Raw genomic sequence first — 21,233 nt, forward strand, 5'->3', positions numbered from 1 at the left:
AGAAGTGGACCTGAGCATCCTTCTAAGGAGACATGAATAGTCCTCATGTTTCTGCCTTCTGCATAACTGGCTGTGAGTAAGAAGTCAGTGCTTTGAATTCGTCATCTGTACTCACTGTAGTTTTCCTCACAGGCCATGTGCTTCCTCGTTGGGTACGAGTCTCTGGGATTAAGGCTGGGGAAGGGACAAGAGTCTCCTGAGCAAAGTGACTATTTTGGGTGCCGTTACAATGGGTATCTTCCAGTTGCAGTTGTAAAGTAGTAATGGGAGATGAGTTAAGGGCGGGGCCCTGCGATACGGGAGATATGAAATGAAGAGACAACGCGACATTGCAGACGGAGATGCTAATTTTTTTTTTGTTCCCTCTTCTGCTGGGTTTAGTCCCAAGGGAAAAGAAGTCAAGCGTCGGAGTCTACTGCCCTCATGCGACGGAAAGAGAGCGACAAGACCGTGAGCGTTGTTGATGCCACGGAAAAGTCGTCCAACTGGGAGCGGAAGAGCCGCCACCCTCGGTGAGATAAGTGTCTGTTTTGGTGATTGCTTTGCTCACGGCCCACCTCGCTCCTGGTAGGGACGCCCCTTTAGCTGGGGCTGGGTTTGTAAGAAAACGTTCTTGACTAGCTGTGGTTACGAGGGAGACAAGGTCCCCATTTTCAGGGGCTGGTTATTTCTCTGGCCAGTGTTACAAATGATACCTGACAGGTCATGCACACAAACTGCTGCGAATTATACCCGATAGGTCACGCACAGTTCGAGTATAGGCTGAGGCACACGAACAAAGTTCACAACTGCAGAGTTCTCAAAGATACTAAGTTTATTACGCTCGAGCGTGGTGCCCCCCTGCTAATCAGCAGGGGACCCCGCATGCAGGTTATACAGAGATTATATACCTTTTAGCAAAGGACGTTGCCCTCGTGCATCGGAAACCTTAGCCAATAGACAAACCCTTCCCTTATCTACCACTAGATCCGTGCTAGGTACATTCCCCGTGCTAAACCATTACTTCAACTACATTACATGGTCCTAAAGCAATGCAGCAGTAACTTTTCTTATTAGGATGGGAGGCCCACATCAAGGCCAGGAGGCAGGGAGTTAGGAACAGACAAAGAACAGAAACCAGGAGTCGAGACAGGCTGGAGACAACGGGGGGAGGATTTTCACAGGAACACAGTATCTAAGAAACACTCCTCCTGGTGCATGATGTGCTTGCTTTTAGACAATGGTGGGCCCCAAACTAAAATGGAGTCACATATGCTAACTTTTCCTTAACACCAGGAACGGTGTGTCCTCTGCAGCAGAAGGTTCGATCCAGGAGGATGACTCCAGGTGGTGAGTCGCTTGCCTTCCTTCCATGTTTTTTCTCTCTGTCTCTCTCTCTTCTCTAGTATGTTGGCCAACACACACACCCCCCCTTACCTTTCTGTCCTTACCTTTCCTTGTGCCTTCTCCCTTCATAGGATACTGGGAGGCATGTTAGGTGTGCATCCCCACAGGCTGTGTCTCGGGAGCCATGAAGAAGTAGGAGGGGATGAAAATCATGCAGGGCAGTGCGTGCGAGAGTGGAGCGGTGACTGTCGGTATTAACTTGGTCTCTGTTCATCAAGTGGGGCCAATGTAGATGGAATGGAAGAGGGAGGCAGGAATGAGGGGAAGATGTCAGGCACCAATAGAGCTTTGTGTAGGGATGGCTTCTGCCGCTGCTCTTGCAGAGGAATTGCTGAGGAGCCCTAGCCGGAGGAGAAAGTGGCAGAGATGGACCTGAGCACCTTGGGCATTGTTCTCAGCAGACGTGAACAGTCCTCCGCTTTCTGCCTCCCGCTTAACTGGCTGTGAGTTATCGGTCAGTGCTTTCAATTCCTCATCTGTACTCGCTGTAGTATTCTTCACAGGCTGTGTGCTTCCTTGTTGGGTATGGGGCTCTGTGGTATTAAGGCTGAGGAGGGGCCATGTCTGCTGTGCAGAGTGACTATGTGGATGCCATTGCAAGGGGTGCTTTTTGGTTGTAATGCTAAAGGTGTAACAGGAAGAGGGTTGAGGGCAGAGCCCCGCCATGCAGGAGAGGGGAAAAGAAGGGCCAATGAGACGTTGCCGACTCAGATGGTAACTGATTTGTTTTTCTCCCTTGTGCTGGGTTTAGTACCAAGGGAAAAGAAGTCGCGTGCCAGAGTCTACTGCCCTCATGCGATGGAAAGCGAGCGACAGTGACAAGACCGCGAGTATTGTTGATGCCACGCAAAAGCTGTCCAACTGGGAGCAGAACTGCTGCCACTCTGAGATAAGTGTCTGTTTTGATGATTGCTGTGCTCGTGGCCCACCTGGCTGCAGGTATGGACGCTCCTTTAGCTAAGGCTGGGTTTGTAAGGAAAGGTTCCTGACTAGCTGTTGTTATGAGGGAGACAAGGTCCCCATTTTCAGGGGCTGCTCATTTCTCTGGCCAGGAGCAGTGTGTCCTCTGCAGCAGAAGGTTGCATCTAGGAGGATGACTTCATGTGTTGAGTTGCTTGCCTTCCTCCCATGTTTTTCTCTTTCTTTCTCTCTACTCTAATGTGTTGGCCAACTCTCTGTCTCCTCTCCTCTCCTTGTGCTGTCTCCCTTCTTAGGACGCAGGCAGGGTACTAGGTTTGCATCCCGACAGGTGAGGTCTTGGGAGCCCTGGAGAAGTTGGAGCAGATGAAAATCATGCGTGGCAGTCGATGTTGACTCGGTCATCGAGTGGGGCCAGTGTAGATGGGTTTGGAGAGGGAGGCAGGGATGAGGGCAAGATTTCAAGCACCGGTAGAGCTTTGTGTACTGATGGCTTATGCTTGGCTTTTGCAGCTGCTCTTGCAGAGGAATTGTCCAGGAGCCCAGCCAGAGGAGAAGGTGCAGAGGTGTAGCTGAGCAGCTTGGGCATCCTTCTAAGGAGACATAAACAGTCCTCCCCTTTCTGCCTCCTGCATAACTGGCTGTATGTAAGCAGTCAGAGATTGGAATTCCTCCTCTGTAGTTGTTTTCGTCACAGGCAGTGTGCTTGCTTATTGGATACGGGGCTCTCTGGTATTTAAGGCTGGGGAAGGTATCACACTCACAGTTGCCATCTTTCACGGGGTAAATAAGCACCCCGACTTTCACAATAAAGCAAAAATCAAGCTAATCCCATTTCAAAACAAGGAATCCGTAAGAACCCGAACACTTTGTGACTAGATCCCCCCGGTGTGCAGTCTGGGAATGTGGTGGGCCCACTGTGCACCCCTGACTCTCTCCCCCACTTTGCCTCTCCTTGCCCTGTGCCCTTGCTTGCCAGGAGCCGATTTAAAAAAAAGAAGTAACAAGCTGCAAGGTAAACAAGCAACAAGCCAGCATCCAAAAACTCGCCAAGAAGCAACTCTCAAGCCAATTAAGCGAAAAACAAGCCCAATTTCTGCATTTTCCCCACAGGTTTGGTGTGTTTGACCAGAGTCTGCTGTGCAGAGTGACTATTTTGGGTGTCATTGCCGGGGTGCTTCTACTTGTAGTCCTGAAGGTGTAATGGGAGGGGGGTTGAGGGCAGAGCCCTGGGGTGTGTTAGATGCAAGAAGAAGAGCTTATGCCACATTGCCGACTGAGATGCTAACTTCTTTGTTTTTCTCCCTTGTGCTGGGTTTGGTACCAAGGGGAAAGAAGTCAAATGACAGCGTTTACTCCACTAGTACGATGGAAAGCGAGCGAGAGCAGGGAGACTGTGAGCCTTGTTGAAATGAGGCAGGAGCCATACATTTGGGAGTGGAGCAGCCGCCACTGTCAGTGAGATAAGTGATATATTTTATGTGAGATAGTCTTTTAAGGTATCATTGGAAAGGTTATAATTTACTGCATGTGATTATCCAATTTGGATGCATGTATCATTTCTGTATCTAAAGTTGGAAATATTGACTGTGTAACAATTACAACCGGGTGTATGCTTGGGAAACACCCACCAGACGACACGCCATCAGCCTTGATGGGCCATTAGGAAGAAACAATAAGACTGTGAAGACACTAATCTCTCTCCTTCCTGAGACGCGTCCTGGGATGTAGCTGTGACGCTACTAGGTCAGGTGGTCCTGTCACCTGGTACTAAGCGCTATCTTGGACTTCTAGTAATTTTCCACTAAAAGGAGGGGGAGGTCAAGACTGGGAAACAAAAGATTCCCGCCTTATGTAAATCTTACTTAAGGCTGGGGAGTAACGCAAACAGGTCTCTTCTCCGTTGCCTTCCTGTCGAAGCAGAAAGACTGCTAAAAGTACCTGAAGGGACAAAGGAACCGAGCAGGGGGAAAGTCCAGGGCTGAGTCCGGACTAAGACAGCAGTCTGCTCTGTAAAGAGAAATAACTGGAAATCTCAGCTACAGAAACCCTACAACTTGCCTAAAAACAACGTTTAGGGTGAGAAATCACTTCCTGAGTCCACTCTCTTTAAGATCTTAGGCTTAGTATGCATGTTTGTTTTATTTGCTTAGTAATCTGCCTTCTTCTGTTTGCTATCCCTTACAATCACTTAAAATCTTCTTCCCTTATAGTTAATAATAAACAAAAACAAGTTCATTAAACCCAGTTTGTGCAACTTATAGCGGGGGGGCGGAAGGGGGGGAAAGTTGTGCATATCTTCCTCCACATTGAGGGAATTTATGAGCTTATGTTGTACAGATTTCTCTGCGGCCCAAGACAATATTATTTTGGGTGTACTTTCCAGAGGGGAACTGCACTTGAGTGCTGGGTGATATCGTAGCTGAGTCTTCTCGTAGAGAGCTGTTGACAGACTCTGTGCGATTCTACAGCTGGTGCGTCCCTACGTGTGTGTGTGTGTGTGTGTGCTGCCAGAGGCTGGAGAGCCTAAGTCAGCAAAACAGGGAGAGGGAGGCCAGGCTAGTGCAGCAGGCCAGCTCAGAGAAATCCCAGTACATCAGGTGGCATCCCAGAACGGGGGTCAAACCTGTCACAGGGTGGGCCCCTGAGAAAAGACCTCTGCTTCTAACTGGGGCACGATAAGTGCGGGGGAATCCTTTGTGCCCTCCAAGGAGTTGTCAGGTGCTATGGAATCTTCCTGAAGTCCGGTAACTTCGTGGAGAGCAACTTGACTGTAACAAGAGATGCTTAGTCCTCAGGTGTCTTCCTTCTATATCACTGGGTGAGCTTCCCTGGTCATGCCAGTCTAGTCCTCCTCTCTGAAGTAGGCCACATTCAGTCGAGGATGTGAGCAGGGGTCTGAGAGTAGCCCTCGGCCTGTGTCTCCACTCACCAGGTTGCACCACCCAGGGCATGTGGAGGGTCCAGGGCTATGCACAGCACTCTGGACTGACTTGCTCCAGCTCAGGCTCTTGGGTCCTAACCCCTGCGCTTGCTGCTACTCGAGGGCTCTCCCTCTAAGTTACCTCAGCTGGCCTGTGGATGTCATTGTAACGCAGTAGGAAAAAGGCTTTGTGAATTACTCTGACAGGTCACCGTTGCTCTGAGGGAAATGCTTTGTGCGTGACTCAGAGTGGCCACCCATTATCACTGTCCCTTCATAAGGAAAATGGTTTGTGCATTACCCCAACTGGCCACCTGGTGTCACTGTTCCTCCATGAGGGAAATACTTTGTGTTACCAAATGGCCACTCGGGGTAATGCACGCAGCATTTCCCTCGTGGAGGAACAGTGACACCGGGTGTCAGGTATCGGGGGTAGCTGTGTTAGTCTGTATCCACAAAAACAACAAGGAGTCCAGTGGTACCTTAAAGACGAACAGATTTATCTGGGCATAAGCTTTTGTGGGTAAAAAACGACTTCTTCAGATGCATGGAGTGAAAATTACAGATGCAGGCAATATATTGTGACACATGAAGAGAAGGGAGTTACCTCATAAGTGGAGAACCAGTGTTGACAGGGCCAATTCGATCAGTGTGGATGTAGTCCACTCCCAATAATTGATTAGGAGGTGTCAATTCCAGGAGAGGCAAAGCTGCTTTTGTAGTGAGCCAGCCAGTCCCTACTCAAGCCCAAATTAATGGTGTTAAATTTGCAAATGAATTTTAGTTCTGCTGTTTCTCTTTGAAGTCTGTTTCTGAAGTTTTTTTGTTCGAGTAATGTACAGTTGCTCCATGAAGGAAATGCTCTGTGCGTTACCCCGAGTGACCACCCAGTGTCAGTCTTCTCAATGTGGGAGATGCTTTGAGCATTCCCCCAAGGGCCACCCAGTGTCACTCTTGCTCCATTAGGGAAATGCTGTGTGTACAGTCATGGATGGATATAAAGTGTTCAGGAAGGACAGTCAGGGCAGAAAAGGTCGGGGAGTTGCATTGTATGTAAGAGAGCAGTATGACTGCTCAGAGCTCTAGTATGAAACTGCAGAAAAACGTGAGAGTCTCTGGATTAAGTTTAGAAGCGTGAGCAACGAGGGTGGTGTCGTGGTGGGAGTCTGCTATAGACCACCGGACCAGGGGGATGAGGTGGACGAGGCTTTCTTCCGGCCACTAACAGAAGTTACTAGATCGCAGGCCCTGGTTCTCATGGGAGACTTCAGTCACCCTGATGTCTGCTGGGAAAGCAATACAGCGGTGCACAGACAATCCAGGAAGCGTAGGGGACAATTTCCTGATGCAAGTGCTGGAAGAACCAACTAGGGGCAGAGCTCTTCTTGACCTGCAGCTCACAAACCGGGAAGAATTAGTAGGGGAAGCAAAAGTGGGTGGGAACCTGGGAGGCAGTGACCATGAGATGATCGAGTTCAGGATCCTGACACAAGGAAGAAAGGAGAGCAGCAGAATACGGACCCTAGACTTCAGAAAAGCAGACTTTGACAACCTCAGGGAACTCATGGGCAGGATCCCCTGGGAGACTAACATGAGGGGGAAAGGAGTCCAGGAGAGCTGGCTGTATTTTAAAGAATCCTTATTGATGTTACAGGAACAAACCATCCCGATGTGTAGAAAGAATAGTCGATATGGCAGGCGACCAGCTTGGCTTGACAGTGAAATCCTTGCTGATCTTAAACACAAAAAAGAATCTTACAAGAAGTGGAAGATTGGATAAATGACCAGGGAAGAGTATAAAAATATTGCTCGGGCATGCAGGAGTGAAATCAGGAAGGCCAAATCACACCTGGAGTTGCAGCTAGCAAGAGATGTTAAGAGTAACAAGAAGGGTTTCTCCAGGTATGTTAGCAAGAAGAAGATAGTCAAGGGAAGTGTTGGCCCCTTACTGAATGAGGGAGGCAACCTAATGACAGAGGATGTGGAAAAAGCTAATGTACTCAGTGCTTTTTTTGCCTCTGTCTTCACGAACAAGGTCAGCTCCCAGACTGCTGCACTGGGCAGCAGTCTGGGGAGGAGGTGACCAGCCCTCTGTGGAGAAAGAAGCGGTTCGGGACATTTAGAAAAGCTTGACGAGCACAAGTCCATGGGGACGGATGCGCTGCATTCGAGAGTACCAAAGGAGTTGGCAGATGTGATTGCAGAGCCATTGACCGTTATCTTTGAAAACTCACGGCGATCGGGGGAGGTCCTGTTATGGATTGTAACTAATAGGTCATGCACAGGAACTGCTGCGAATTATACCTGATAGGTCGCGCACAGTTCGAGTGTAGGCTGAGGCACATGAACAAAGTCCACAACTGCAGAGATCCCAAAGCTACTAAGTTTATTACGCTCGAGCGTGGTGCCCCCTTGCTAGTCAGGAGGGGACCCCGAATGCAGGTTATACAGAGATTATATACCTTTTAGCAAAGCACGTTGCCCTCGTGCATCAGAAACCTTAGCCAATAGACAAACCCTTCCCTTATCTACCACCTATCCCTGCTAGGTACATTCCCCGTGCTAGACCATTACTTCAACTACACAACATGGTCCTAAAGCAATGCACCAGTAGCTTTTCTTATCAGGATGGGAGGCTCGCATCAAGGCCAGGAGGCAGGGAGTTAGGAACAGACAAAGAACAGAAACCGGGAGTTGAGAAAGGCTGGAAACAAGAGGGAGGGTTTTCACAGGAATGCAGTATCTAAGGAGCACTCCTCCTAGTGCATGATGTGCTTGGTGGGCCCCAAACCAAAATGGAGTCACATATGCTAACTTTTCCTTAACAGGTCCCGGATGACTGGAAAAAGGTTAATGTAGCGCCCATCTTTAAAATAGGGAAGAAGGAGCATCTGGGGAACTACAGGCCGGTCAGCCTCACCTCAGTCCCTGGAAAAATCATGGAGCAGGTCCTCAAGGAATCAATTCTGAAGCACTTAGAGGAGAGGAAAGCGATCCGGAACTGTCAGCATGGATTCACCAAGGGCAAGTCATGCCTGACTAATCTAATTGCCTTCTATGACGAGATAACCGGCTCTGTGGATGAGGGGAAAGCGGCGGACGTGTTGTTCCTTGACTTTAGCAAAGCTTTTGATACGGTCCCCCCCAGTATTCTTGCCAGCAAGTTAAAGAAGTATGGGCTGGATGAATGGACTATAAGGTGGATAGAAAGCTGGCTAGATCGTCGGGCTCAACGTCTCCATGTCTAGTTGGCAGCTGGTATCGAGCGGAGTGCTCCAAGGGTTGGTCCTGGGGCCGGTTTTGTTCAATATCTTCGTTAATGATCTGGAGGATGGCGTGGATTTCACCCTCAGCAAGTTTGCAGTTGACACTAAACTGCGAGGAGAGGTAGATTCGCTGGAGGGTAGGGATAGGGTACAGAGGGCCCTAGACAAATTAGGGGATTGGGCCAAAAGAAGTCTGGTGAGGTTCAACAAGGACAAGTGCAGAGTTGTGCACTTAGGACGGAAGAATCCCACGCACCGCTACAGACTAGGGACCGAACGGCTAGGCAGCAGTTCTGCAGAAAAGGACCAAGGGGTTACAGTGGACGAAAAGCTGGATATGAGTCAACGGTGTGCCCTTGTTGCCAAGAGGGCCAATGGCATTTTCGAATGTATAAGCAGGGGCATTGCCAGCAGATCGACGGACGTGATTGTTCCCCCTCTGTTCGACAGCGGTGAGGCCTCATCTGGAGTACCGAGTCCAGTTTTGGGCCCCACACTGCAAGAAGGATGTGGAAAAATTGGAGCGAGTCCAGTGGAGGGCAACAAAAATTATTAGGGGACTGGAACACATGACTTTTGAGGAGAGGCTGAAGGAACTGGGATTGTTTAGTCTACGGAAGAGAAGAGTGAGGGGGGATTTGATAGCTGCTTTCAACTACCTGAAAGGGGGTTCCAAAGAGCATGGATCTAGACTGTTCTCAGTGGTAGCAGATGACAGAACGAGGAGTAATGATCTCAAGTTGCAATGGGGGAGGTTTAGGTTGGATATTAGGAAAAACTTTTTCACTAGGAGGGTGGTGAAACACTGGAATGCGTTACCTAGGGAGGTGGTGGAATCTCCTTCCTTAGAAGTTTTTAAGGTCAGGCTTGACAAAGCCCTGGCTGGGATGATTCAGTTGGGGATTGGTCCTGCTTTGAGCAGGGGGTTGGACTAGATGACCTCCTGAGGTCTCTTCCAACCCTGATATTCTATGATTGTCACTGTTGTTGCATAAGGGAAATGCTTTGTGCATTTGTGCAACTGGTCACCCAGTGTCACTGTTGCTTCATGAGGGAAATGGGTTGTGCATTAACCCGAGTGGCCCCTTGTTGCCTCTCTTCCTTGGTGAGGGAAATGGTTTGTGCATTACCTGGATTGGCCACCTGGTTTCACTCTTGCTCCATGCGGGAAATATTTTAGTGACGCCAGGTGGCCACTCAAGGTAATGCACACAGCATTTCCCTCATGGAGCAACAATGACAGTGGGTGGTCACTCAGGGTAATCCACAGTTGTTCCACGAAGGAAATGCTTTGTGCATTACCTGGATTAGCCACGCAGTGTCACTGTTGCTCCATGAGATAAATGCTGTGTGCATTAACCCGAGTGGCCATCCGGTGTCACTGTTTCTCCGTGAGGGAAATGTTTTGTGGATTACTCTGTGGTCACCCAGCGTCACTGTTGCTCTATGGGGAAAATCCTCTGTGCATAACCCCGCCCTTCCACCCGGTGTTACTGTTGTTCCAGGGCAGCTGCAGGCTGAGTTGCCTGTAAGGGTATGTCTATGCTGGCATTGAAGGACAAAACTTTTGTCTTTCAGAAGTGTTAACCCCCTCCCCCATCCCTCCACCCCGAAAATAAAAGTTTTGCCACTACAAGTACCAGTGTGATCCACGCATTGTTGGCAGGAGCGCTCTCCTGCTCACAATACAAATGCCGCTCGTTGGGAGTGGGAGTTTTTTGTTGGCAGGAGAGACGACAAACAGCGGCTACACTTCACGGCTTTTAGCAGCAGGGCTGAAGCCTAAGGGTATGTCTACACTACCCGCCGGATCAGCGGGTAGTGATCGATGTATCGGGGGTCAATTTTAGTCTAGACGTGATAAATCCATCGTGAGAGGCGCAAGCGGAGTTGACTGGGGTGTGGTGGCAGTCAACCCCGTGCTATGAAGACGCCAAGGTAAGTTGATCTAAGATACGTCGACTTCAGCTACGCTATTCTCGTAGCTGAAGTTGCATATCTTAAGTCGATTCCCCCCTCCCCCCCCCCCCCGACCCAGTGTAGACCAGGGCTTAGATAATTGCATGGTAGAGCCTGAGTACAGACGGCTGCTTCCCTTTAAGTGAGACTTGGTTTCTCATAAAAGTTTTCTTCCTTGTTCTGGGTGTGGGAGGAGAATTTTCCTATTTTGTGAGTAGGTGTGGGTTTACGACCAGGGGAAGAGACAATAGTCTTCTCTGCACAGTGACTCTCTTGAATACAGGTGCAAATGGCTGCTTAACGTATGAACGTAAGAATGGCAATTTGGGGTCAGAACAAAGGTCCATCTAGCCCACTATCCTGTCTTCTGACTGGCTAATGCCAGGTGCTTCAGAGGGAATGAATAGAACAGGTAATCAAGAAGTGATCCATCCTGTGTCGCCCATTCCCAGCTTCTGGCAAACAGAGGATAAGGACACCATCCCTGCCCATCCTGACTAATAGCCATTGATGGACCTATTTTCCATGAATTTATCTAGTTCTTTTTTGAACCCTATTATAGTCTTGTCTTTCACAGCATTCTTTGGCCAGCAATTCCACAGGTTGAGTGTGTGTTGTGTGCTTTTTAATTGTATCTATGAAGGTCTAATGGGAGAAGGAGAAGAACCACTGACACAACATTGCAGATTTCGACGATAACTTTTGTTTTTCTCTCTTGTGTTGTGCTTCGTGTCAAGGGTAAGAGCCCACCCCTGTTGTGAGATGGAAAGCGTACAAGAGCCATGAGACACTGAGCATTGTTGATGCCAGGCTACGGTGATGCCGTCTAGCTGGAAGCAGAGCAGCCATCGCTGTTAGTAAGATAAGTGTCTGGTTTGGTGAGGAGTCTGGTCACGGCGCACCTGGCTCCAGGCAGGGACGTGCCATTAGCTAGGTCTGTGTTTGTAAGAAAAGGTTCCTGACTAGCTGTGGCTACGAGGGAGACAAGGCCCCCATTATCAGGGGCTGCTCATCTGTCTGGCCAGGAGAGGTGTGTCCACTGCAGCAAAAGGTTGGATCCAGGAGGATGACTGTAGCTGGTGAGTTTATTGCCTTCCTCCCCTGTTTCTCTCTCTCTCTTCTCTACTCTAGTGTGTTGGCTGACACACTTTGTCTGTCTGTGCTTGTTTCTCCTTCTTCGGTCTCCCTTCACAGCACACGGGCAGGCGTGCTAGGTGTGCATCCCCATTGGCTAGGTCTCGGGAGCCATGAAGAAGTAGGAGGGGACAAAAATCACGTGGGGGAGTGCGCGCGAGAGTGGAGCATCACTGTCAGTGTTGACTGAGTCTCTGTTCATCAGGTGGAGCCGATGTAGATGGGATGGGAGAGGGAGGCAGGGATGAGGGCAAGGTTTTGCACACCAGTTGAGTTTTGTGAAGTGATGGCTTCTGCTTGGCTTAATTGTGGTGCTTGCAGAGGAATCGTCGAGCAGCAGCTGCAGGAGAAGCTGGCAGAGGTTGACCTGAGCAGCCTGGACATTCTTGTAAGCGAAGATTAACAGTCCTCCGCTTTCTGCCTTCCGCATAACTGACTGTGAGTAAGCGGTCAGTGCTTTGAATTCCTCATTCTGTACTCACTCTAGTTTTCTTCACAGACCATGAGCTTCCTCATTGGGCATGGGGCTCTGTGGGATTAAGGCTGAGGAAGAGGCAAGTCTCCTCTGGAAAGTCACTATTTCAGGTGCCGTTGCAACAGGTGTTTTCTATTTGTAGTTATAAAGGCATAGTGCAGCGAGGGTTGAGGGCAGAACCCTGGAGCGTGGGAGATGCGAGAAGAGCAGTGTTGCCGACTGAGATGCTAATTTTACTGTCTCCCCCCCCCCCACCCCCCCTTGTCGGGTTTAGTACCAAGGGAAAAGTGGCGGGTCAGAGTCCACTCCCCTCATGCGAGGGAAAGTGAAGGCAAGCTGTGAGGGCTCTACTCACGGTCCACCTGGCTCCAGGCTGGGACTTTTTGTTAGCTGGCGCTTAGTGTGTAGGAAAAGGTTCGTGACTAGCTCTGGTTACGAGGGAGATAAGGCTCTTATTTTCAGGGGCTGCTTTCTTCTCTGACCAGGAGTGGAGTGTTCTCCCCAGCAGGAGGTCAGTCCAGCCACTGAGATGCTTTTCTTCCTTCCATGTTTCTCTCACTCTCTCTCTGTCTTCTGTGGCCAACACAGACGTGCATGCTCCCTCTTCTTGCCTCTTCTGATACTGTCTCCCTTCACAGAAATTGGGCATGGATGCTGTTTGTGTGTCCTCACAGTCTTGGATGTAAGAGCCAGCAGGATGGGGGCAGGAAAGCGTGTTAGAGCTGGCAGAAGGGGAGCGTCAAAGGCCATTTGACCCAGCAAGTGTTTAGTCCGTGTCTTTTACTGCAATAGAGTTGATGTAGTACAGATGGGAGAGGGAGGCAGGTACTGGAAGATCTCATGCACCTATAGCCTTTCTGGCAGCGATGGCTCTTCCATAGGTGGTTTGCTGTTCTTGCAGAGGCCTGCTCCAGGCCAGTGCAGCAGCCCCAGACAGAGGAGGAGCATGTGGAGGAAGTGGACCTGCACAATCTAGACATTTCACTTGCCACCGGAGCTGAGGAGGTCTCTTGTGATGTTGGAGGAGCAGGTGTGTGTTTGTGAAATATCTCTCTCCAGTATCTGCATAGTGAGGTGCTTCCTTGAGAACAGAGAGATGCTTCTTATTTCCATGGGATGTGTCCTGGGGAAGGTACAGCTCTGCCCGTGGCTGGTAATTGTCTGGGATTGTCCCTTTCCTGGCGGGCTGTAGTTCCTTGGGAGTGATGAGCATTTAAGGCCCTGGGTGGGCTGGAGAGGAATAAAGAACGGGGCTCCAATGAGCAGAAGTCAGTTACACCTGTGTGTCTGTCTGTCTTCCATGCACCAGTGGTGGCCTAGCTTACAAGTGTTCTCTCTTTCTCTTTTCAGTTCCTCATGAGATTGGGTAGATGAGAGAATGGCCAGCCTGTGGCAGAGACCTAAGAAGGAGCAGCCACCCTGAGCCCATCCCTAGGGATCGAAGCCAGGCAGTGATCTGCAGAGTAAGAGCAAATAGAAATTTGCTTCAGTTAAGTATTGAGGGAGGGCTGCAAAGACTCTTGTCGATGGAGTGAATTTGTTAGTATGGGGTCGGCCCCTGAGGAAAGGCCTCTGAATCTAGCTGGAGCGGGACCCGCACCCGAGTGGCTCTTAAGGTCTGAGAGTTGTCGAAGGGCAGCAGGGAACTGAGGAGCAGCCACAGCCCCAGAACCCCCAACCGGTACAAGGACAAGATGGGGGAACATTTTGGCAGCCTGCATCATTGCACCACCTAGAGTGGCAGTTGCCCCATCCTGCCTGGCTCTGACTTTAAGCTTCTGGCCTCTGACCTGGTGAATAATGTTCTCCGTAAAACATGAAACACTCTATGTTCCGTCACTGCCTTGGTTCCAGGGATGGGTGGCCATGGTAAATCCCTCTCTCATTATTAGTGTCACTCTCACAAAACCAGCAACATCTGTTCAATAGCATACCCTGCTTTCAAATCACGATGGCCACCGTATTGTGTTACGACCATTTCTCCCAAACAAAGAAAGGTCCCCGTGCCTTGTCAATTCAGTTCACCTAAAATAGGCGGTGTCTCGTAGCCTCATTCCCATTTTTGAGAGACACACTGAGCCTGTGTTGCCACAGAATCAAGCCCCCATCCTGTACTCAATATGAGTCACATCTTTGGATCTAGGACAGAGGTGGGCAAACTACGGCCCGTGGGACCGTCCTGCCCAGCCCCTGAGCTCCTGGCCTGGGACGCTCGCCCCCGGCCCCTCTCTCGCAGCCTCGGCTCACTGCTCCGCTGGCGCAACACTCTGGGTGGGGGGGCTGTGAGCTCCTGGGGCAGCGCAGCTGCAGAGCCCGGCCTGACCCGGTCTCTGTGCCGTGCAGCATGGCTGCCTCTCCTGGTGCAGCCGCGCCGCCAGCCACTGGCGCTCCAGGCAGCGTGGTCGGGAGGCACGGAGCCAGGGGGTTGGATAGAGGGCAGGGGAGTTGAGGGTGGTGGTCAGGGGGCAGGGGTGTGGATAGGGGTTGGAGGGATGGAGCAGTCAGGGGCAGGGGTTCTGGGGGTGGTCAAGGAGAAGGGGTGGTTGGATGGGACAGGGGTCTGGGGGGGGCAGTCAGGAAGGAGAGAGGGGAGTTGGATGGGGCTGCAGGAGGCAGTTAGGGGCAGGGAGTCCGGGGGTGGTCAGGGGACAGAGAGCGGGGGGCGAATGGGGCAGGGGTCCCCGGGGGGCCATCAGGGAACAGGGGGGTTGGATGGGGCAGGAGTCCCAGGGGGACTGTCAGGGGGTGAGAAGCAAAGGGGGGTCGGGCCATACCTGGCTGTTTGGGGAGGCAGAGCCTCCCCTAACTGGCCCTCCAGACAATTTCAGAAACCCGATGTGGCCCTCGGGCCAAAAAGTTTCCCGCCCCGGATCAAGGAGCTAGAACCGAGCCAGGGTAACTGAAACAAGATGAGTTATGTGAATTTTGATAATATAAACAAGCCCACACACTTGAAAACTCTACAATTCAATCCAAATTTCGTGAAATAATTACTTGAAAAATACAAAAGAAACAAAATGCATCCAAACCAAAAAGCACAGAAATTGAAACAGATAGTTGTTAAGTTTGTGTTGTGTATCCACTCAAAGTCCCCTTTTCAAAAAGACAACATCGATTGCAGTTTTTTATGCTCTCAACTGCTTTTTTCTTGGTGTGGAAAAAAATTAGTTCTTTCATTTACTTGTGAATCGTGGCATGCTAAGACTACAATTGGAAAGCCAATTGTGAGAGTGCTTTTGCTTAAAAAAATTGAAGGGTTAACCATTTATAATTATTTTTTCATATGTTAAACGCTTGCTTGTTTTTCTTTTGTTTATATTACAGTGTGTCATTTTTATAACTGGTAAAAGTTAGTAACCCTAAAGTGTTTTAAAATGTGATTAAGGTTTACTGCAAAAGCATTAAAAACCCAAACTTTACTTGCTTAACCACATGGCTTTCAACTTAGCTTAAATCAGAGCTGCTATCACACTACTGTTTTGTTAGCTACCTATAATTTGTCACATGACCTACAAGGATAGTTACAGAACCACACTTCTGTGTGTTGGTTTCATAATGATACTTTTCTTTCATGCACTGTTGTTTTAGCATTGGGCTGCTGTTATTATTTTTTCCACTTTTTTCCCTGTTAACTGCTTTTGGGTGTAGGAAATGGCTCGTAACTACAAAAAGTGGTCCCAAAAACATCAGCTGACTGCTGATGGTTAAAAAAAAAGAAAACTCAAATTCCACAAGGATAAATTATGATGCCAAATAAACAAGTTTAACCACCAGTGCATAACATGTTAATAGTCTGTATGAATGTGCAGCTTTAAATATGCAAGCGGTGAAACAAATGATGATCTTTACCCATTTTCAGTTTACAGCCCAAAGTATCTAATAAAAGGTGATGTGCTGCTAAACATCTTACAACTTAATATCAGTTTTTAGTTTCTTTTTAGCTACACATAAATTATGTCTCCACTTTCATAGCTTAATGACCTCAAATCCACAATGTTTCTTGGAATTTTCTACTATTTAGTCAAATCAAAATTGGAAAGTCAAAGTTTAAAGAAAGGAGCTTTGCATGCCTTAAATTATAATAAGAAAAGGAGTACTTATGGCACCTTAGAGACTAACCAATTTATTTGAGCATAAGCTTTCATGAGGTACAGCTCACTTCATCGGATGCAAGCTGTAGCTCACGAAAGCTTATGCTCAAATAAATTGGTTAGTCTCTAAGGTGCCACAAGTAGTCCTTTTCTTTTTGCGAATACAAACTAACACGGCTGTTACTCTGAAACCTTAAATTATAATGAAGCCCACTGATTGGAGAACTGTATCACAAATTGTGACTCAAAGCCATAATGATTAGATTATGTTTTCTTTTCTACAAAAAGCAAAATTTGTTTAATACATTTTTATTACATATATTATGTTCTTGCTCATACGGCTCTCCAGATATGGTTGGCACAACTTTAAAGGTTGAATCTGATTTGTGTATCATCTTTGATATCTGTAGAGACCATGCATTTTACAAGGTGAAGGTAAGACAGATTTGTTAGTAATGGTCACGTATACCTCCAATATAACCGATATAAGACAGATACAGCCAGTGGAAATGAGAGCAGGGAACACACATGCTTGAAACCAAACAAATCAAAGCTAGGTTAAGCGGGCAAAGTAAAAATGAATTTCCCTTGCATAAATCACAGTGAGTCAAAAGTATAAGGAGAGAAGAAAAATCACCTCTCTCCACTCTTCACCACTCATAGCAGCAACAGCACCTAAAGAAACACAACTGGTGGATGGGTCCTAGCCTGGAGGCCTCTAGATAGTACAGACTGTGAAGAGCATACGGTAAGAAAAAGCTTAGCTTTGAATCCATTCAACTTGCTAAGTTAGGTATTGCTGTGCGTTTTATCTTATTTTCTTTTTAACCAGTTCTTGCTTTCATGCCTCAGTACTTGCAATCATTTAAAACAGAGGATCTCAAACTTTTTGGCCGGGACCCCTTTTAAAAATATTGCAGGCTGCGACAACCTCCCTCCCCATACCATGCCACCCTTACTTACGCGCTGCCTTCAGAGCTGGGCAGTCAGAGAGCAGCAGCTGCTGACCTGGCATGGTATGGTACTGCCACCTGTACTTCTGCACCGCTGCTGGCAGCGGTGCTGCCTTCGCAGCTGGGTGCCCAGCTAGCAGCCCCCACTCGCCAGCCCCCCCAGCTCTAAAGGCAGCACACAAGGTAGATTGGCAATGCCGCAACCCCCCTTTTCATCAGGACCCCCAATTGGAGAACTGCTGACTTTTAACTACAGAAAGAAAGATTAACAATAAAACAATTGTATTTGCTAAGCAGTGCATTTGGGACCTTCCACTTGAGATAACATGGCTTGTGCATATCATTTTCTATTAATGAAACGACAGCCTTTATATGAGCTCACGCTGTCCGCTTGTGTCCCGGGCAGTACAAGATGCACATTGCTGGGGGTGGGGGCAGTCTGAGATTGGGAATTTGCTGCTCTTCTTCTGCAGCGTAACATGCACGTGGCTGGTTGCTGGCATTCACGCTGTATAGCTGGGAGTAATTCACAACCCGGAGGCTGTGTATGAACTGACCGGTAGTGGCGCTTCTCACAGCAAAGCAGTGTAAAAAGCACTCCAGGTTGGAGAACTAAGGGGACGCATCTGTTCAACAGTCTAGATCAGGGCTTCTGCCCCACTGCGCGGGGGGCTGTGGGGGGCTCCAGGCTTCAGCCACCAGATTGGAGGGCTGGGGGCTTCTGTCCCACGGGAGGCCGGTGCTTGGGGCTCCCAGCTTTAGCCCTGCGCAATGCCAGGTCTTCTACCCCATGGGGCACCAGGGCTCACAGACCCGCAGTTGGGACTCGCTGGTGTAGATTGTACGCTGTGGAATGTCACACATGGGTAAAATGTTTTTTGCATATTTATTAACTACGTGGCTAACAGCTTAATATGTTGTTAAAAAGTAAGTAAATAACCTTTACAATTGTCAGTTTTTTAAAAACCATTTGTTTACTAATTTGCTGTAATTTAGCTACAGGCCAAAACCGTTGTTCTGGAATGACTGCAACAACGGTGCAGTTACTATTTTAGACAGTTTTATGTTCTAAGCTTTAATAATTTAGAATCATAGAATATCAGGGTTAGAAGGGACCTCAGGAGGTCATCTTGTCCAACCCCATGCTCAAAGCAGGACCGATCCCCAATTAAATCATCCCAGCCAGGGCTTTGTCAAGCCTGACCTTAAAAACTTCTAAGGAAGGAGATTCCACCACCTCCCTAGGTAACGCATTCCAGTGTTTCACCACCCTCCTAGTGAAAAAGTTTTTCCTAATATCCAACCTAAATCTCCCCCACTGCAACTTGAGACTATTACTCCTCGTTCTGTCATCTGCTACCACTGAGAACAGTCTAGATCCATGCTCTTTGGAACCCCCTTTCAGGTAGTTGAAAGCAGCTATCAAATCCCCCCTCATTCTTCTCTTCCGTAGACTAAACATCCCCAGTTCCCTCAGCCTCTCCTCATAAGTCATGCGTTCCAGTTCCCGAATCATTTTTGTTGCCCTCCGCTGGACTCGCTCCAATTTTTCCACATCCTTCTCGCAGTGCGGGGCCCAAAACTGGACACAGTACTCCAGATGAGGCCTCACCAATGTCGAATAGAGGGGAACGATCACTTCCCTCGATCTGCTGGCAATGCCCCTACTTATACATCCCAAATGCCATTGGCCTTCTTGGCAACAAGGGCACACCGTTGACTCATATCCAGCTTCTCGTCCACTGTAACCCCTAGGTCCTTTTCTGCAGAACTGCTGCCTAGCCATTCGGTCCCTAGTCTGTAGCGGTGCATTGGATTCTTCCGTCCTAAGTGCAGGACTCTGCACTTGTCCTTGTTGAACCTCATCAGATTTCTTTTGGCCCAATCCTCCAATTTGTCTAGGTCCCTCTGTATCCTATCCCTACCCTCCAGCGTATCTACCTCTCCTCCCCGTTTAGTGTCATCTGCAAACTTGCTGAGGGTGCAATCCACACCATCCTCCAGATCATTTATGAAGATATTGAACAAAACCGGCCCCAGGACCGGCCCTTGGGGCACTCCACTCGATACCAGCTGCCAACTAGACATGGAGTCATTGATCACTACCCGTTGAGCCCGACAATCTAGCCAGCTTTCTAGCTGCCTTATCGTCCATTCATCCAGCCCGTACTACTTTAACTTGCTGGCAAGAATACTGTGGGAGACCGGGTCAAAAGCTTTGCTAAAGTCAAGGAACAACAAGTCCACCGCTTTCCCTTCATCCGCAGAACCAGTTATCTCATCATAGAAGGCAATTAGATTAGTCAGGCATGACTTGCCCTTGGTGAATCCGTGCTGACTGTTCCTGATCGCTTTCCTCTCCTCTAAGTGCTTCAGAATTGATTCCTTGAGGACCTGCTCCATGATTTTTCCAGGGACTGAGGTGAGGCTGACTGGCCTGTAGTTCCCAGGATCCTCCTTCTTTCCTTTTTTAAAGGTGGGCACTACATTAGCCTTTTTCCAGTCGTCCGGGACTTCCCCCGATCGCCATGAGTTTTCAAAGATAATGGCCAGTGGCTCCGCAATCACATCCGCCAACTCCTTTAGCACTTTCGGATGCAACACATCTGGCCCCATGGACTTGTGCACGTCCAGCTTCTCTAAATAGTCCCAAACCACTTCTTTCTCCACAGAGGGCTGGTCACCTCTTCCCCATGCTGTGCTGCCCAGCACAGCAGTCTGGGAGCTGACCTTGTTCGTGAAGACAGAGGCAAAAAAAGCATTGAGTACATTAGGTTTTTCCACATCCTCTGTCATTAGGTTGCCTCCCTCATTCAGTAAGGGGCCCACACTTTCCTTGACTTTCTTCTTGTTGCTAACATGCCCGAAGAAACCCTTCTTGTTACTCTTAACATCTCTTGCTAGCTGCAACTCCAGGTGTGATTTGGCCTTCCTGATTTCACTCCTGCATGCCTGAGCAATATTTTTATACTCATCCCTGGTCATTTGTCCAATCTTCCACTTCTTGTAAGCTTCTTTTTTGTATTTAAGATCAGCAAGGATTTATTGCAGTTTGCTCACGATCACAGGTCCTTGTACTATTTAAAGCAATCTTAGTTTTACTAACTAGTATTCATTTCAGTTATGCCCGTGATGGATCGTCTGCACCCCAGTCGGGGATATTTCTGAAAGAGAGGAGGCGGACCCAAGAATAAGAGACAGCGACGTCATCGTTAGCTGTCCTCCTCTGTCTGTACTCACGGCAACAAGATCGCTTGATGGACAATTGGAGCATCACTGAACTGTGGGGAGGGCGGTTGTGGCTGGAAGTCTTTCCAGTTAGTATGAACTGCTGTAAGATGTTGGGTGAGAAAACTTTTGGCTTTGAAATGGTATTTAGCTTGGTGATGTTTAGGAATTGGTTACAAAAGAAATAAAATGTGTAAGGCCATAAAATTCAGAATTGGTTTGTGATTTTATCCTCGTAAGTGATATTTTCCTAGTTAATCGACTTGTTGCGTCGAAGCAGCGTGTTGCGGTCGATGTATTTGGGGAATCTCTAGTTAGGTTAACAAAGGCTCGGGCATAATCGTTTCCTTGGATGACGTGATGGACTAATAATGAACTTGTTCTGTGCAGTAGTGTGCTGGACAGTTAAAGATGCACATTTCTGGGGTCCAAGGCCAGGACTGAAAATGTGTGTATGTCACCCTGTACGTCGTTCGTGAGCGGCCGGGAGCGACTGTACATGTTCACGTATGTGTTTGAGAAGAGTGTGGAGAGGCTGCTTTTCACTAGCCAAGCACAGTTCAAGGGAGACAGGAGTTGAGCGGTTCAGGTTCTACCCTGGGGAACATCACCGGGGGTCACTTTGATTGGTATGTGGGCTATTTCTTGTTTCTGTCGGGGACGGTATACAGTGGATTTGGGGTGTTGCTTGTTTTTCACGGCACACACCCTTGACGGGACTTGGGGCATTTTATGTTCAGACAGGTTACTGTTGATGGAATGTACGCCATTTAAAGGCTGGGGATAAATGTAGTTATGGAAGGAGGGCTACTTCCTGTTTATATGGAAGAGAGACCATTTTCATTGGGTGGGTAGGGAACACTAGTGATGGAATGAGGAACATTTTCTAGTCAAAGGAGA

The 21,233-nt window shown here is 48.6% G+C and overlaps 1 long non-coding RNA gene across 4 annotated transcripts; it reads left to right on the plus strand.

Moving 5' to 3' along the window:
• Positions 1–381: 381 nt before the first annotated feature.
• Positions 382–20,529, plus strand: LOC141976089 (uncharacterized). Of its 4 annotated transcripts, none has more exons than XR_012636069.1 (10): positions 382–512; positions 1,276–1,329; positions 1,458–1,577; positions 2,138–4,383; positions 6,882–7,129; positions 8,056–12,024; positions 12,963–13,091; positions 13,412–13,524; positions 16,816–16,900; positions 20,227–20,529. It is a non-coding gene; the product is annotated as an uncharacterized LOC141976089 (long non-coding RNA). The 4 variants fall into 4 exon arrangements; XR_012636072.1 differs by lacking the exon at positions 1,458–1,577 and having other exon boundaries at positions 8,056–11,531; positions 11,908–12,024; XR_012636070.1 differs by lacking the exon at positions 1,458–1,577 and having other exon boundaries at positions 2,138–2,951; positions 3,633–4,383.
• The last annotated feature ends 704 nt before the right edge of the window (positions 20,530–21,233 follow it).

The sequence above is a fragment of the Natator depressus genome, chromosome 22 (genome assembly GCF_965152275.1).
Source record: "Natator depressus isolate rNatDep1 chromosome 22, rNatDep2.hap1, whole genome shotgun sequence".
In the NCBI taxonomy this organism is placed as follows: Eukaryota; Metazoa; Chordata; order Testudines; family Cheloniidae; genus Natator; species Natator depressus.